Here is a 9,461-nt window from a genome sequence, read left to right on the forward strand (position 1 = left end):
TACAGGTGAGGTCGGTAAACAAAACACATCAGTCTGCATTCCATGCGCCTCATATAAATAATTACAATAAGTTTATATAATAATACTAATTTATTTTGTGAATGAACCGAGCGACTAAACAACGACTGGTCTGAGTACATCTTGACTAAATTAGATGAACAGACCACATGGGCTTTGTGAACAATGTTTACTTGCCGAAATATTCACAATTGAAGTTCCAATTTAATCCGCCTTGCTACTTCCAGTCGCCATTTTGTAAACAGGGGCCTAATCTCGAGCTGATGCGCGTTTGAAAGAGTTTGACGTATTGCGAAGCTTCTAAACGATCATGCGCAGAACATACTCTCTAAGGATGATGTTTTGGATAAATTTACTATCAATTATTTACTATATTTCTTTTTTGTATCACTTTCATTAATTCATAAAAGAACAAATTGATTTTTTCCCCTTCAAACTTTTTTCTTTCAAATGTTAAAACACATATTTTTTTGAAAAAATGTTCTAGTTTCGAGATTATGATCAAACGTCGTCTGCTTCGCAAACATTCAAGAACATAATATTTACAATGTATTGATATTGTTTTCATTAACTCGTTTATTCTTTAAACTATCTTTAATTAATAAATATCAAGATTTTGCATTTTATGACGTAACCGGAAGCCCACTTGATACGAGAAGGTGACCCGGAAATACCTCACAACATAATCAGGACAGTAATAATAAACAGACGTTTATCGAACATTAACAGATTAATATCGTATGTATTGAGACACTGATGTGCTAGAATACAACACAAGGTAACACTCGTTTAATCCATTGCTATCACATCAAGTACTAACTGACATTTATGCGAAAATATCAGCATTAAATGTTTGCGATCGCGCAGACCTACTTTCGTTTTACAGGTTCCATACATTTGACTTGTACATGTCGGCATCAACAGTATACCTTAACTTGTGTTAACATCGCGCCGAAGATTATACATAGGCGCATTCGAGGAAAAGTTCGTGATTAAAAGCTTGTGTGTGTGGTTTTTTTATCTTAAAATTATCGGATAAAAGCATAGTGATTAGTGGTATGTTACTACAAGATACAAGAATCATTATTTTACGTTGAATATATGTCATAGTTAACATAAGCTCTCAGGAGCTTGTATTTCGACAAACATATATATATATATAAATGGTAAAACATTGTAACAGTGTAAAGCAAACAACAATTTTTTATCACAAGATACCTACGTCGGAAGGATTAAGATAAAGAGGCTAAATAATCATAGTAATTTGGCACTAAAACAACTTACTTAAAAACCAGTCCAGAGGGCAGGTGATTGGGACATAGCATTTATTTGTAAACAGGTGCACGGGTTTGGTAGCCGTTAAAATTAAAAGACGTTTTTAGTATTGATGCTGCTCGTGACGCCAGTGATGTATTTTTTCGCTAAGCGTCGTTATCCAAAAAGAAGAATAGTACAAATTGAAAAGTGTGAATTGCCTACAGCTCCTGTCAAAAGTCAAAAACATTCCTCTCATGTTCTTTCTCGTCACCTGGATGTTTGTAAGTTAGAACAGCTGGAAACTAATAGTAATAATAATAAAATTATTTTATTCAAGTGTCTCATACGCTCTGTCAGGTAAATCATTTCACAAATGCAATAACAATAACTCTGTAAAAATAGTGTTTTGTAAAATATCAAGATCCCTATAAAATGCTACCATGCAATAGCCTATGGTTACCAGGCGTGAGCGGACTATGGAATGATGTCCAAAGTGTACGTGATTGAGAGTAATTTTGTTCCATAAAAGAACAGTAAATTAACAATTTTAATATCATAATTTGATTTGTTTCCGTCGTTTTTGGTATAGTAAAGAAAATAACTGTCATTGTATAAATGTTAACCCTCTGCCCTGGAAAACGTTGACAGTGTTCTATTTGCAAAAATTCCAGAGGGACTAAAGAGTGCTTTAAATGTCTTCCAGCAATATTGTAAGCATTGGAAGATTAATATAGATGTAAATAAAACAAAATTCATGGTTTTTCGTAAGAGAAAAAGTAAACAACAACATGTATTTGTATTGCAAAATGAAATTTTAGAAATTTTAGATAATTTCACTTACTTAGGAATAACATTTAATTACAATGGCAATTTTGTAAACGCAAGACGCAGATTGATCAACCAGGCCCAAAAGTCAATATTTGCTATATACAAAATAATCAGGAATCTTTCTCTTCCTAAAGCTTTACAATTAAAAATATTTGATTCTTTAGTGAAACCGATTCTATTATGTGGATCGGATGTAAGGGAATTCGAAAACCTGAAAATGATCAAACAGATAAATCTTAAGCCTTTTAAAAGAATTCTTAAAGTGAGATCTACAACGCCGAATTTTATGATTATTGGCGAGCTAGGTCGTGCGCCATTGGGAATAAATGTTAAACTAAGAATGTTAGGTTTTTGGAACAGAATCATTAGTAACGAAAACAAACTCAGCAGCATATTACTACGATTGGCTTTACATATGCAAAGCGATGATACTTTTTCTTTCAAATGGATTAACCATATAAAAGGTATCTTCAACGAAACGGGGTTTTCTTACATATTTGATAATAAATTACAGATGTCTGATGGATTTTACAAATGCATTTTAAAACAACGGCTTATTGATCACTTTGTACAGCAATGGTTCGATGACATTACTAGTTCATCTCGTGGGCAGTACTACTCTATATTTTAAATGGAATTTGGTCTAGAAATAAAATATTTACTAAATAAATTTGCCAGAACACCAATAACAAAACTGCGCACTTCACATTTGAAGCTTCCAATTGAAACAGGTAGATGTTATAACATACCCCGAGAAAATCGACTATGTAATTTGTGCGCGGAAAGTGTCTGGGATGAATTTCATTATCTATTAGAATGCAATAATATAACTATATCTACCTTACGTAACAAATATATTCCTCGTTTTTATTGTACAAACCCAAATATTTACAAGTTTAAAGGTCTTTTATCATTATGCAATCAACAAGTTCTGACAGGTTTATCTATTTTCCTAACCAAAATGGCTCCTCTTTTGAGAATGATGCATATGTATAACTGTTAATAGTTAAACAACTTATGAAATATATGTATGTTTATTTATGTTTGCTTTGCATTATCAATATCTATATTCCATTGCATGTCATATCATGCTACTATACCGTACCGGTTCTAAATTGAACTGTCCATTCTTTCAGTTATACATGTGTATATAAATATGTATATTATATTTCATTCGTCATATCTGCAACTTTATTTTCTCATGTAACACATATTATGTGTCTTAGTGTTAATAAAAATGTTGAAGCAAACATCCCGGTCCGTGTCCCCGGACTCTTATAGCAATCCACGACAGTGTCGTCTCACGTAGCATACATTTGGTATTTTCCTATGTACAGGTAAGGTGTTGGGTGTATGCTAGGTGATATTTGGCATCAGTAAGAGAACAATATGATTTAATTACAGGTAAACTATAGTCTGTACTATAAAGTGTCTTACCATATGTATATGAACATATACATATGTAGGTTTGATTTTTTGTGTTAAATTTTATTTATTTATAAAATTGTTTTTCATCTATTATAGTCTTCATCATAATAATAGGAAATTTCAGATGAAATGTCCTAACTTAACATATTATTACAATACATATCGATATACATTAAAACAACAGATTTTACATCGACATCCAGCAAAATCTGGCTTATGAGACACTAAAGGCCATTATAACACCTTAAAAATTAGTAAAACCACTTACACTGTACATAATTATAGTAAGTTAAAACATAGGCGCCTGCGATACATATGATATAAAGTAGCGGCTAAAAGCACAGAATCGATCTTGTAAAGGTGTAACTGGACGAGAATACCGACCGGTTTTGACTTTTAACTTAATATTACCGCAACGGATCTTTGCAAATGTTTGTCTATGGCCAAAATGCATAATACTAGTAATATAACATTGGGACTCCGAGCGTATACGTAGAAGTCGTTCAATAATCGTTGATGGAGTAATTTGTTTACACGGCATTCCTATCTTCTCCGTTTTCCTTTTGACCACTGATGTATTTTATAGATAAGTCTATGTCTATTCTCAATTGTGGCGACATTGGACGCATTTCTTCTGGTACCGAAGAAATAGCGGCACGCTTTATTATTATATCTCTGGTCAAGGTTGTAACATCATTATAACATTTTTTACTAAATTGGTCATGTAAGCTAATTTTCAATGTATGTTTCAAAAATATATAAGTTCAGCCCGAGTTACTAGTATTTCATTAATATAATGTAATCATTTAAATTGACAACGAAGGGTCATGTTCATGTTAACTGTACATCATATTGTACACATTTCTCCATTATCTGTGCAATATAATGGTAAACACATGTTCAAAGTAGTTTTTATTAAAATTTTACTATTCTGTCTATACCACATGCATGCGTTGTTATTAACCAAAATTTTATTACGGTAAATGGTACGAATTGTTCTCTTCAATTTTATATTCCAATCCTGTAAAGTATAGAATACCTGTATGTCTCAGTAGATTAAATACTTCTTTGCATTCATTGAGACTGGAAGAAAAAGAAATGTTCCTTCAGAACAAAGACATTGAAAGGAATGTACCTTCACATATGTGAAAGATGAATTTCGCTTTCTGTTAATTTGTAGTAAATTTGACAAAATCGACATTTGTAATATCATGAAAAGTAAAAATTATAATCATTTTTCCTATCTACAGTGTATGCCCCCACATGCAAAAATAAAACTTGAAAACTTAAAAGCAGATACTTTCCTACAGTAAACAACATTCACACGGAAATATATTCTTTTTAACAATTGTCTGTAATACTATACTTTATATTGTCTAATGGAAATCGTTCAGAATATTTGCTAAGTATCCGAGGAAAATAAACATGCATGTTAAGTATTTTGCGACAAATCAAAATCACCGGGTCGTGTTTGACATTTGGTGGTGATTTATTTGATTAATATCTTAATTTGAAAGCTTTAAAACTTTCTTAAAGATTACCAAAGAACCCCACACTTTAAAAGCTCTAATGTTATCTTATAGCAGGAGTACCACAGGGTTGAATGCTTGGTCCATTACCTTTTTCGAGGCATGTTTAGATAAACAAGTTAAAGATAAAAACAATGAGTGTTTTGCTTTATTGAATTCTCCGATAACAGAAAAGATATTATAGTCAGAATAATGGACTCTTCATTAACACATGAAACCACAGTTGAAAATTATTTTGTCATATGGCGCCTTGCGAGTTTAGCTATGCAGCAGCATCTGTGCCTTAAAGGTCACTGTGCCACTGCCAAAGCCTTAAACTAACATGCATTAGAAACTATTTTCTGGCTGACCTGTATCTTTGAGAAATTAATTTTGAAAAGAAAGTCATACCTTTCGGAACTACTATGTAAAAATGTTAACGATAAAATAAACAAAAACAAAATCAGCAAAGATGACCAGGGCCGGAACCCCGGACCACCATTCATTATATTGGGGTTCTAACCACATGAACCACCTCGTACCAAGACCCAATCGTCCTTCAGTAATGCAAAACAAATTAAGGGGAGCTCCGAACAGTAACAATTACTGATAACAAGTCAATATGTTTTGGACAGTGTTTTTAATAATGGTAGTAAATAACAATAACAACAACAGCAACAATACAGACACATCGCGCAATATCACAGCTATGTTTGACAGTCTTGTGGAATCTGAAAAAATCATAAAGAAAAACACTTTAGTATGGTTATAGAACTAGTACATATGTCGAGGTACAAAAAAGATAGATTTTAATCAATCTAGACTATCTAAGTCCTTGAGCAATCATAACGTAGTGATATATATGCTGCACATTTTGAGAGAATTTCACTTCTTTTAACATCACGTTAAGCCAGATATATATAATAAAATATTTAACAAAAGAAAAGTATTTTGGGAGGGTTATAATCTGTACCCACCATGATTTGTATGAGTACCCGGCCGATCTCCACCTCCCTGGGTTACGTCTAACCAGTCAGGGTTCCTGTTATGTTGAAGGCGAACAACAGCAGGAGACCAGAGATCACTGAAATAAAAAAAAAAGTTTGGACGTCACTGGGGCTGGTCAAGCGTTAATAAGAGAATGTTACAAGGAATGGTCAAATTTTAAAGAAAAACGGCGTTTATGGTGAGATACTGACCAGGGGTGGAATTAGAGGGGTACACGGTCGCTGCATTACACCCCCTCCACTAATGTCTTCATTTGTTCATTTTTAGATTATGTACATATACATGTAATGTAATATAATGTGTAGGAATAACATATTATTATATATTTTGAAATATCTTTTACTTACAGAGATCGAAATTTGAGCTCTGTTTCTATTGTTTTTTTCCGTATTTTTAGTAGTAGTTACTCAGACCGCTACCGGAACCGTAGCCTGCCATCCAGTACCCGGGGGTACCATATCCGGGATACTGGGCCACAACAAAGGCCACTAGACATGGGATCAGGATCAGGGCGAGACACTTGTTCATCTTGTAGCTGTAAAAGGAAATTATCAGTATCTTATTACAGTGTTTTATTACCTATAAATGTAGTCTAACTTTTTTACGTTTTCATATTTTATTAACTGTGTCGTAAATATCCTTTTTTAGAGTACTGATATGTCCCCGGATCGATCTCAATTATCTCGTTTATACGCATGTTGCACGATTTAGAGATATCGTTATTTTTAACATGCATACTAAAGATGTTTTACATTTAGCGGTTATCATTATTAAACGTAATATAGAACTAGCGCAAAATGCGCTAAAATGCGATTGCTTAAAAGTGCATTTATAGTAATAAACTCAATGATGAACAAACCTGCATAAATAATTTGTATGATGCTCATGATCAATAAACCTACAAACTTTTTGGATCCTAGGTCAAATATCCAAGTAAAATTCTTTTATTGTTACATGTAGATACACGTTCACAAGTAGGATGTGAACCTTTAGAGGTGAGACGAGAGCATAGTTTACAATGAATGAAATACGTATCACGATGCCCCCGGATTCGAGAAAGGATATAAATATACATAAAAGTAAAATATATATCATTTACCTCTGATGACCACGAGGCAGCGTTTTGAGAAAAAAATAATTCTTTGTATATTAAAATAGATCAGAATATGACGAGTAAATCAGAGAATGCTGTTAACATATACACAGTATCTTTATATAACTATATCTTACCTTTCTGTAGGGAGATCAGACCAGCTCTGGTAAATCCCATCATTTCTGTCCTTTTATATGCCCTAACTGGAAGATATACACATGCAATATTATGGACTGTTCGTGGACTTGAGCCATGATTCCCTAAGGGTCAACACTTCAATACATGTGCGTGCGGGACGTGACTGGTACGGCTTCCGTGTCTACTTGGGACGATACATTATATTGCTGACTTTGAGCACATTGCAGACATTTGCTGTGAATAACACAATCTTTTAACTATTATCCAATACATGTCCTTTACGTCATTACATAATCAATATATCTATTTACCTGTAATTGAGGTTAAGATTAGGTATCGGTATACACATAGTCCGTACCTTCATAATCGTTGACCGTGGACACGGACCGGGATGTTTGCTTCAACATTTTTATTAACACTAAGACACATAATATGTGTTATATGAGGAAATAAAGTTGCAGAAATGACAAATGAAATACAATATACATATTTATATACAAAATGTATAACTGAAAGAATGGACAGTTCAATTTAGAACCGGTAGGGTATAGTAACATGATATGACATGCAATGGAATATAAATATTGATAATACAAAGCAAACACAAATAAACATACATATATTTCACAAGTTATTTAACTATTAACAGTTACAATTAAATACATCATTCTCAAAAGAGGAGCCATTTTGGTTAGGAAAATAGATAAACCTGTCAGAAATTGTTGATTGCATAATGATAAAAGACCTTTAAACTTGTAGATATTTGGGTTTGTACAATAATAACGAGGAATATATTTGTTACGTTAGATAGATATAGTTATATTATTGCATTTTAATAGATAATGAAATCCATCCCCGACACTTTCCGCGCACAAATTACATAGTCGATTATCTCGGGGTATGTTATACCATCTACCTGTTTCAATTGGAAGCTTCAAATTCGAAGTGCGCAGTTTTGTTATTGGTGTTCTGGCAAATTTATTTAGTAAATATTTTTCTAGACCAAATTCCGTTTAAAATAGAGAGTAGTACTGCCCACGAGATGAGCTAGTAATGTCATCGAACCATTGCTGTACAAAGTGATCAATAAGCCGTTGTTTTAAAATGCATTTGTAAAATCCATCAGGCATCTGTAATTTATTATCAAATATGTAAGAAAACCCCGTTTCGTTGAAGATACCTTTTATATGGTTAATTCATTTGAAACAAAAAGTATTATCGCTTTGCATATGTAAAGCCAGTCGTAGTAATATGCTGCTGAGTTTGTTTTCGTTACAAATGATTCTATTCCAAAAACCTAACATTCTTAGTTTAACGTTTATTTCCAATGGCACACGACCTAGCTCGCCATAAATCATAAAATTAGGCGTTGTAGATCTCACTTTAAGAATTCTTTTACAAAACTTAAGATTTATCTGTTTGATCATTTTCAGGTTTTCGAATTCCCTTACATCCGATCCATATAATAGAGTCGGTTCCACTAAAGAATCAAATATTTTTAATTGTAAAGCTTTAGGAAGAGAAAGATTCCTGATTATTTTGTATATAGCAAATATTGACTTTTGGGCCTGGTTGATCAATCTGCGTCTTGCGTTTACAAAGTTGCCATTGTAATTAAATGTTATTCCTAAGTAAGTGAAATTATCTACAATTTCTAAAATTTCATTTTGCAATACAAATACATGTTGTTGTTTACTTTTTCTCTTACGAAAAACCATGGCTTTTGTTTTATTTACATCTATATTAATCTTCCAAATCTTACAATATTGCTGGAAGACATTCAAAGCACTCTTTAGTCCCTCTGGACTTTCTGCAAATAGAACACTGTCAACTTTTTCCAGAGGGTTAAAATTTATACAATGACAGGAATTTTCTTTACTATACCAAAAACGACGGAAACAAATCAAATTATGATATTAAAATTGTCAACTTACTGTTCTTTTATGGAACAAAATTACTCTCAATCATGTACACTTTGGACATCATTCCATAGTCCGCTTACGCCTAGTAACCATAGGCTATCGCATGGTAGCATTTTATAGGTATCTTGATATTTTACAAAACACTATTTTCACAGAGTTATTATTATTGCATTTGTGAAATGATTTACCTGACAGAGCGTAACTCGCTCGACTAGAAAAATCGTAGCGACCCCGAGCTTGTGAACTAGTGGTGAGGTCGAT

At 32.9% G+C, this 9,461-nt stretch overlaps 1 long non-coding RNA gene across 1 annotated transcript; it reads right to left on the reverse strand.

The window, feature by feature from the left end:
• Positions 1-5,662: 5,662 nt before the first annotated feature.
• LOC110462355 lies at positions 5,663-6,142 on the reverse strand. The gene is made up of 2 exons (XR_002464269.1): positions 6,017-6,142; positions 5,663-5,770 (listed from the first exon to the last, which is right to left on the reverse strand). It is a non-coding gene; the product is annotated as an uncharacterized LOC110462355 (long non-coding RNA).
• Between the last annotated feature and the right edge of the window lie 3,319 nt (positions 6,143-9,461).

Source organism: Mizuhopecten yessoensis, unplaced genomic scaffold, assembly GCF_002113885.1.
Source record: "Mizuhopecten yessoensis strain PY_sf001 unplaced genomic scaffold, ASM211388v2 scaffold10771, whole genome shotgun sequence".
NCBI classification, from domain to species: Eukaryota; Metazoa; Mollusca; class Bivalvia; order Pectinida; family Pectinidae; genus Mizuhopecten; species Mizuhopecten yessoensis.